Source organism: Cryptomeria japonica, chromosome 7, assembly GCF_030272615.1.
Source record: "Cryptomeria japonica chromosome 7, Sugi_1.0, whole genome shotgun sequence".
NCBI lineage: Eukaryota > Viridiplantae > Streptophyta > Pinopsida > Cupressales > Cupressaceae > Cryptomeria > Cryptomeria japonica.
Window position 1 is genome coordinate 502,882,360 of NC_081411.1, and position 10,496 is coordinate 502,892,855.

Genomic DNA, 10,496 nt, shown 5'->3' on the forward strand with positions numbered 1-10,496 from the left:
CTCTATAATCTTCCAAATTTAGCTGCTATGTTTTTAATTATTTCTCATTTAGAAGCATAAACACAGAAACCACGAGAATATGAAATGTTTAAAAAATTTAGAGAATGACACGTCAATCAAAATCATTCAACAATTTCATTATTATATAATCTTCTGCCATCAAAAATTTAGAACGTGACTAATCAATCAAACTCATTCAACAATTTCATTTTTATATAATCCCCTGCCAAAGCAAATGTAATGCTCATCACTGAGATAATAGATATAAATCCAGAAAATATATTTATATCCATATTTGTTTTCATATAACTGCAAATAAAAAAGGCAGTCCAGTCCACTTTTCAAATTTGGGCATATAAAACAGGCCATACTTGGCTTAAATTTAACCCCGCAAAGGAAGTAGTTTCTATTTAAACTTACCACAATACCATGTGTTCCTTCATAAGTCACCATAACCATTAAAAAAAAACAATATACCCAAATTCCCCAAGGATTCGAAAGACTTCATTGTTTATTCACAGTCAAGGTAATGATAATAAATACAAGCATAGCTAACAACAGTAGAAACAAATACTTAAGTTCCTAACAGTCACACCTAGAACAACGACAACATATATGCAGCTTAATTCCAATTTGTTTAGGCCGAAATTCATTACTGATACATATTATAGACCAAGTATCTTAACAATCTTAGACTTGTGAACTCCAACTAACATGTTCGCTGCATAAGCAAATGGCTTCGATCACATGCTTCCCAGCAAAATCATGACTGCTTTAAAATCCAACTAGGATACAAAATTTTCATCTTATATTCCAAAGGCCAAATGTTCATTTGAATGTTTCGTGAAAAGAAAATCAGAGAAACTTACTGTTAGAGTGAGTAAAAGTATCAAGTAAGAGTGAGTAAACGGTATTAATTAGTTTAATTAATTAAATCATATTGATTCAATTATTAAATTATTAAGTCACCTTTTTTCTATTTCACTTGAGCTAAATTTAAGAAGCTAAACTTAGGAATATTAATAATTAATTAATTGATTTTAGGGTTTTTCCTTTTTAGGTTTGATCTCCTTCTATAAGGATTGATCCTTTTGTAATCCTTATCAATCTGCTTATTATTATAGCATTTTTTTGCTCTAGGTTTTCAAAGCAATCTTTGAGTTGTGTGAATCTTCCATTGTTGTGACAGGTTATTTGCATACAGGTGTTCACTGGGTTCTGTGAGGTTGTATTTAACAACTTTAACATGGTATCAGAGCTTCAGACCTGAAGCATTCCTGTTCATTTGATTGGGAGATTCTACCTATAGTAGGTCTTCTGTGCAATTTGTGTTGATTTGAACCTCACCATTGAATACGGCACGTGTCAAATAGTCAAGATTGACCTTTTGTTTGTCAATTTTTGATTCACAGAACCAAATCTGTGAGGGTTTGAAAATTCAGGTTTTTTGTGATATAGGGAGGCACCTGCTTTTTGAAGCAATTTGGGTCCAAAAGACCTCTCAGTTGGATTCATAAGGCTAATTCCATGAATTTTGATATATATAATTTGCCTATTTTCGGTGACAAGGGCATCGAGAGCATGATTTTTTATTGACACGTTTTTCGAGGTACAAAAATTCATACAGCTGTACTTACACCTGCATCGGAAATATTTTCAAAAAAAAAAATATTCGATTGATGGATTTTTACTTCTAAAAAACAAAATCAAGTTGATGCATGTTGTTAAAAGATTATTATTTTTAATTAAAAATTAAAAAGTCAACCCTTTGCAACAAAAGTACATTGCATCAGCGTTGACATCAGCATGACATCATGATGGCGTCAATGGTACGGTCAGCTCTTCATGGCCCTTTTTGATCCTTTTTGTGCCCTAAAAGAGGGGTTTTTTTTCTTTTGGCCATAACTTGGGCATACGATATCATTTTTTGGCAAACGAGATATCATTGGAAAGCTAGTTTCGTCTACTTTCCAGATATGTGGGTTTCATCATCTATTTTTTCTATTGGCACATTCTACAACTATTTGAAGTTAGAGGTGTTGTTTTCAATCTCGAGCTCGTAACTTTTCACCGATTTCTCCGTTTTTCACGATTCCAGTGGCGTTGGGACAGTGTTTCAAAGCTCTTCACAGCCATCCATGCACTTTTTTCAGATTTTACTCCAGGTACATTTTATTCAATTTTTTGTGATTTCACACTGGTGAATTACTTGGAAATATGACGTCGTGGAAACTTCTCATTTGTGTGGGATGACTCCTTTTTGGTTGTTCATGGATTTCCAATCTTATGTCTTTTTTTGACATTCTAAACTTTCATTGTAAGCACTTATGATTTTGTAATTGCACTGAGATAAAGTGCCTCTGTATTGCACATGTATTATGGGATCTTACACATCAATTTTGTGTCTTATTGTACTCGCACTATGATATAAAGTGCCATGGGCGTTTGATGTTTGTCTTTGTTTGCTTTCATACCTTTCTCATGTGTGTGTGTCTTGGTTTGCACGCCCTTTGTATTTGCTTGTACTTTCATGTCTGCACGGTCAAATGTTCTTGGTTTTTCTTCATGCACTACATTATGGCTTTTTGATTTAGTGTATCTGTCATACCTCTCCCTAGTCAACATTATGGGGGGGTTTCTACTGTTGATGCTAATGCTTCCTTGGTTTCACATTGGAGTGAGCTATGTATTCAGTATTTGTTCCTATGTACTAGGCGGATGCAACAACTGGTTACCCATGCATTTTGATGAGATGAAATACTTACCATATGGACACTCTTGCATTCCTATTTCTGGAGGCAACCTTCCATTTTTTCATTTGATCAGTTCTTCAGACTATTGGTACTTATGCCATCTGTATCTTCGAGTTCCAGATGTTTTGTCTGTGTTTGCCATCTGATTTGGATTCGAGTAAGTGTCATTGAGGGCACTCATGCAGATTCATGTCTTCTTGATCCTGATCATCTTTTGTTTCAGAAGAGGTTCTTTTTTCAGCATCATAGCAATCATTCTACAATAGTGTTTGCAGCTTCTTCATGCTTCAATGATTCTTCATGCTCACCTTTTGTTCCTATCTTTTAGAACATTCTTGTTTGGAGGCTTCTTAGACCTTCACTTGAGCTTTCATCTCTTCTAAGAGAGGAGTTTTTTCCCACTGGGTTTTCTCTTTTTTCCTCCATCTTACAGAGATTTCATTGTACTTGGCTACCTGATCAAGCCTTGTTGCCAGGACCCATTTTCACTTTCTAGCATCTAGTCCTTAGTTTTTTAGCTTCTCCTAACTTCATCTTAGGGGGGGTGTTAGAGTAAAAGGTATTAGTTTACTTAATTAATTAAATCATATTGATTTAATTATTAGGTCACCTTTTCTCTACTTCATTTGAGCTAAATTTAGGACATTAAACTTAGGAATATTAAAAATTAATTTATTATTAATTATTAATTGTTTTTAGGGTTTTTCTTTTTTAGGCTTGATCTCCTTTTATAAGGATTGATCCCTTTGTAATCCTAACCAGTCTAATTATCATTATTGCATTCTTTTGCTCTAGGTTTTCAAAGCAATCTTTTTGTTGTGTGAATCTTTCATTGTTGTGACAAGTTATTTGCATACAGGTGTTCACTGGGTTCTGTGAGGTTGTATTTAACAACTTTAACACTTAGTCTGCAAAATATTTCAAGAAGCATTAGTCTGCAAAAAAATTCAAGAAGCCCAAAAAGGAATCAAGAACTAAAGGAAAATTTCAAAGAAGTAATAGTCTGCAAAAAATCGTGATTATACCCGATTAATCCCAAATCCTGGAGCCAGAAGATTTATTCCTCGAAAAAATCCCGATTCATGAATAAATTGTTGACCAATCGTTGACCCAATTTTCAATGATTTTTTGCATTTAAATAGCATTAAAATCATGTTAAAAATCCAAAAAAATTTGACAAAAAGTGAAAAATTGTTGCAAAAACTTGCAAAACCATGGAAAAACTCGTGAAATTACTCAATTGCCCAGAAATAGGGCGGATCCAAGACGGGATCAGAGTCGATGTGGAATCAACGCTAAAACAGTGTGTTATTTTGTCCCTTAGTTTTCTTTCTGCCCTTTTAAAATACCCAAATAAAGGAGTGGGAGGAGCAATGGCAGTTATCACCCGAATTTGAAAGGGTCTCGATCATCCTAAATTGTGTGAGGCATATGAGAGAGTGTCAAAGCAGCTGGCAAATCTGCTCTAAATTGCGGCTTCAATATGACTCAAGCTCTTTGCACACCCCGCCCCATGGATTTTGCTATATACAAGTATATAATTAATATTGTACACTAGCTTTACAATTAATATTATTATGCATTATTATAGATGGCACTTTCACAAGGAAGAAGCAAACCCCTATAAATTATAGTTAATACTATAAAGTAGATTCAAAATTTAAACTATTATAGACTAGGAATATATATTAATAGTTATATAATAAACTATAAATTAAGAATAACGTAAAATTTATAATGTACATATTTAATTTTTAAAATAATATATAATATATATTTTTTTTTTTATGGAGGAAACTTGGGTTTTTAGCTTGGTTTGATCCCAAAGAGACCACTTACAAAGGATCTCTTCCCACGAGGCCATTTCCAAAGGATCAAAATTCCCCCCAATTGTTCAAACTTGTGAGCTCAACGGCCCAGCAAAGGCAGAAAGCCTCTGAGCTCAATGGCCTAGCAAGAATTTGAATCTTGTTGGCTGCCTCACCAAAAGAGTGCTTCTACCACAACATTAAATGTCCAAAGACATATATAATATATATAGATATAGATATATGATTTTTAATTTATAATTGATATAGTTAATTTTTGCTCAAACAAAGACATACAATTTTTTGTGTGAGCAATATATCCAAAGTGCTCCATGAAATAAATCTGAATGACAACAAACAAGCTTACATACTTGTAATAAAACAGCCTCCAACACATGATCATTAATATTTGTCTCTATCTAAAATAGTAGTTGCAAGCTAGGTATTGCCAAAATCAGTGGCTTGCTAATCTTTTGCTTCAACTAAACAAAAGCCTTTTGTTGAATTCTACCCCATATTAAAGACTTGCCAATTGCCATCAGGGAATATAAAGCATTGCAATTGTGGAATATGATTTGATAAGCTTTCTCAAAAATTGAACTACCCCTAGAAAACTCCTTGCCTCAATCACAATGAAAGTCTTGCATCACTTCAAAATGGCTTCCACTTTTATTAAATTCTTAACAATCGCCGGATCACTATCTGATAAATTTGACCTCACCTACTTCATAGACTTAGCTAATCTTTGATCTTAAACTTAGACAACTATTTGGTGTATTTGGTGACTGCCTCTTAAAAAGTTAACTGAATATTTGTCTATGTAATCAGCAATATGAATATAAACTAGCAATTGCACCTTGGTGCGCAATGTATACGCCGAATTGCAAAATTTTGGAAAAAATATGAAAGGGTAATTATGAGAATAGTTGCTTAATGAAATTAGGTAGATTGAAATCAAGTAATCGAAGTGAAGGAACAAAATACTAAAATGTTAGATTTTTTATCATATACAGAGCTCAAAATCTCATTATTTACTAATTTGCTTTAGAAAAAATATTTACAAAGTGGAGAATTTAATTAAAAACATTGTGGAATTGAACATCTGGTTTAAATTAGTTGGAACCTATAAAGAAAATGCACTTAAAACGTTGAAAGAGGATTTGCAAAAACCTTTTGCATAACTTCTTCATTTATAGGTTCCTTGTAATAGGATACATAGTTCCACAATTGATATCATACTTTATAGAAACAGTTTTAGAAAACCCCTGAAATTTGTCAAAGAGAGTAGTGTAATTGAATCATACTATATAAAAGAAAACTGTGCAAAAGAAAAATTGTCAAATTGAATTTATATAACTCAAGTTTAATAATTTACCTTTTAAAGATCAAAATTAGAAGCTTTTTTTTAACATGTCTTGGATATTTACAAAACACCTGAAATTTGTCAAATAGAGTAGTTTAATTTGAGAAATGTGGTAAGATTGAATGGTATGCATAATACAAGTCTTGAACTAAGAATAGAAGGAACAAACCTCGTATGCATCTGATAGTAGATTGTGCATTTGAAAATATCTTCAATCGTGCCTCCTCTTCTTTGTGTCGAGTGACATGTGGAGTTTGTTGCATTCGTGCATACCTTTCAAATGTGAAGGCAGGGTGAATGTGAAGGCTTGTAAGATCATGAACTCTTGAAATAGTTGTTAGTGGTATCTGTCGTCGAAGACCACGAATTATTGGTGGTATAGGTATATTTGTTAGGTTATTGTGATCCCAAGTCGAGCCTGTGTAATTTTGGAATTGAACAACAACAAATAAGGGCAGTTGAGGTGGGTTTTCACCATCATTATATACAATTTTTTTTACTTATCTTAGTGCACCATTGACAAGTCTTGTTTCCACCCATAGATTTGTAAACAACATAACCTCTTGGCCAATACATAGCAAGATCTTAGATTGTAGTTGTTCATCATCTAGATTTGAGCATGTCAATCCAGATGGACACCATTTCATTTGTTGCAAAAAGATGTTTGGATGGTAAGAAAATAGATTCTCCTGCAGAGGTGAGTGATGAACTTGACCGAGACATTAGAAGTTGCTAGTTTGCAATTGTAGGTGTTGCATTTCGTAAATTTGAAAGGAGTTCGCGAAAAGCAATTTGTGCAAGTTGCTCTCCAATTTGACGAAATATTTTATCCAATGTTATAATTGTTGTGAAGCTATGCCATAGTGTCCCTCCATAAGAAGTTGAAGCATACATTGGAATGTCCTTGACAGGTGGTAGTTGGCCCAAGTCACCAAATAGTATGATTGAGCGTCCTCCAAATGGGATTTGGTTATGTGTAGGGAATGCCTCACGCAACCTCATATCAATGCATTGTATTAACCTGCAACCAATGAAGCTCATTTCATCTATTAGAATATAATAAGTGAAGTACATGCTTTCTTGAAAGTTTGCAAGTGTTTGTCCTTGGAGGGGGACCATTTTTTTTATTGGAATTGGAATGGTAGAATGAATTGTTGATGCTTGTATATTGAATGCTACAACACCTGTTGGTATGAGGAGTAGTAGTGGTGATTGTCCCGGTGGTGCCAATCTCATCATTGTAGACTTTATGCTCGTTATCAGGTGAGACTTTCTTGTGCCTGCAGTTCCTTGAACAATAATCTTTAGTGGTGGCTTTAAAATATTGTCCTGTAGATGTGAAATAACTAAATCATATGCCCTTTGTTGTTGTATAGACAGGTCATATGGGCCCTATTGATTGTAAACATGGCGGACTTGAAATTTTTTCCGATTGGAGTGTATGAAAGTAGTAGCTACAACTTTTTGTTGTGTGGGTATGTGGTGTTTTTCCCAATCATGGATCAAGTCAATTTTACGTTGGCCAAGCATATCAAGTTCATCCAGCTGAATAGGAAGCCTCGAGTATAAAGCTGAAAGGGCTTGCCATTCAGTAAGGAAGTCTTGTTGTATTTGTTCAGGCTCGCTTGAAGGAGTGCTAGCATCACTTTCTTTCATTGTTGTTGAGGTTGTTTGATGTACATGCCATGGATGGTAGTTGTTGGAGAACCTCTCCCATTATGCTTTTATTTCATCATCTGAAGAGCCAAAAGCCATCTGAATATTGCGGAATGGATGGTATAGTATTAGTTCACTCCAACAAAATGCTTGAAAATATTTGTCCTCCTTTGAAGGGATGGATGTGAATCTAGGGGATACTCGAACTATTACTGGAGTGGTTCGTGCTTTCCATTGATCACGTTTTCAAGATGCACTGAATGACCATTTTTGAGTTACGTCAATAAGACACATTCTATCTAGATGTATAGGCCTTTCCATGTAAGTTGCAATATAGCTTGGATAAGTGGTTGTTCCTGTGAGGGAGATTGAAACACGCTGGAATTTTTTTTGGTTCACATTTAAAGAAATAAATGTTCTGCTAGAGAGAGATAGTGGTAGCTTTAGTAAAAGGTGATAGGTCTCTTGACCACCTATATCACGGTTGACAAGGTTCTCTAGAAGCATTTTTTGAAAAGCATTAGGAGTTGGTTTATCAGGCTCAAAGTTAGTTGAAATGCGAGACAACATTTGATGATATGTCTCAGATTTATTTTCAGCTTTAGCTGCATATTTTGCAATATATTTGATCACAACATCTATTGAGAGAACAGGTTGACAATCGACATTGGCCCTCCATATAGAAACTATGAATGGGTTGTGAAGATTGAGGTGGTCATAATTGCGAGCAAGGGTGTGTTTCGTTTGGTCATTTTCAACATTTGAAAGAGTAGAATTATCTTGAATGGCCCAAGGGGCTTTGTAACAACATAGAAGAGTTGTGCCCTTTCTTCCGAGGCATGTTTGGGCAGTACACTTTGTATGTCGTTGAACATGATTGACTAACTCACAATAGTCAATTGAAGTATCACTTGATTGAATCATTTTTGTGTCCATCAAGCAAGAGTCATCAATAATTGATTGATGGAATGTTTGGTTTTTGAATTGCAGTGCTCATGGATTCCATGCAGAAACATATCTATCAATGTAGTGTAGTGCATTTTGTATTGATGGAATGTGATTCCACTGCATTTTGTCAATGTTTGGTGCTTCTTGTAGCCAAATGAAATCATGGATATGTGTATAGCCTCTATGTTGCCAAGTTCATACCTACAAAATTAGGTGTTTAGACTAAAAATAGTAAGAGATAAATTTTAAATTAAAAACTTAGCAGAGTTATACCTGTACCAATAGTCAGTTGCACCAAGAAGTTTTTCCAAGACCTCGGCACAAAATGTTGTGAATCTATGATGCATGTAGAGTGTAGTAAGGTGGGAGTTTTGAACTATATTTTGTAACCTCCAATTTGAAGCCGCATATGGATTTGTTGGTGTGGTGGATGTCATGATTTTATGTAAGTCTGGCCATTTTGTATTTGTTGCACTAACTGTGAAAAACAGTGTTGGGCAACCAATTTGAATGACCATATCAATAAGTTCCCTTTTGCATTGGTTCTAGAATGGTTTCGTACCACAGATTGATGAGCTAAAACACATAAGTTGATCAGCTAGCTTTTCATCAGGCAAGTCCTTTAATCTTTGACGAAGGGCACCAATTGTTGCAGGTAGTTCATCATGGAGTTGCTTTTGAACAAAAACAGATGTTGTGGCTTGACTTCGATGCCGCATAATTATATTCAATATGAAGTACCTAAACCGTGGGTGTTGGCTGAACCTGTTATCATGGTATCGCAGGGGATGGAGAGCATACTCATGTAGCTTAACATCTTTGAGACGTGGTTGTTTGAATGCAACTATACCCTTTGGGAGCAAAGTGGGGAATGACATCAATTAGCTGTGTAAATATTTCTTCTAAATTTTTATAAATTAATTTAAAATAATATAATAATTCTAATGTATATTAGTTTAAACTAAATAATTATATTATATATATAATTTTTTATAATATATAAAAATATTACATACTAACTATATATTTATATTTTAATTTTTTTATAATGTAATATATATAATTATATAATTTATATAATTTATATATTATTTGTATTATTTAAATCATAATTAATTATATTTAATTAAACATTTTCTAATTATTAAGCAATTATTCTAATTTGTATAGATTGTTTAAAATAATAGTATAATATAACACATATATATTGATTAAATTAAAAATCTATATTGTGTAATATAAAATAATAATATAAATATAATAATTAATATATATAAATACAATTATAATGAACATAATTACTCTTTATAATTGTGATAATATTAGTACATTAATCAATACAATTGTGATACTATCAATACAACACCTATTATGTCTAAAGGTGACTAGTGATGAAACTCGGCCAAAAATTGTCACACAAAACCCCAATGAACTCAAAAGGAGATTTTTGGCTCAATCAAAATATCAAACTTATAATATTATTCTAAAAATAAATTTGGTAATTTACATTATGTAAAATATACAATACATAATGTAATATAATTTGTAGTCTATAAAATATATATTAATTATTAAATATATATTATTGCACAATATATAGTAACGATATAAGTTATATTAAATGAAATATTATATAAAATATTAAATATAAATATTATATATATAATTTAATTTAATTTATAATTAATTATAAAATATAATATTTGTTCTTAATATCATATAAAAATATCTTAACCAATTTATCGAAATTTTATAAAATTAGTCTTATATACTTAATTTCTATACATATAATCTTAAAAAGTATAACTTAAAATTAAAAAAATAAATTTAGATCTAATGTGAGTAGGTTAAAAGACAACAGTTAACTTATTCTATAGGGGTCGCTTGAAAGACACTCGTGATTAAAGATTACTTATCTTTAAAATGGTCTATTAGAATATTGTTTTGTGTGCATTAGGTAGATGAAAT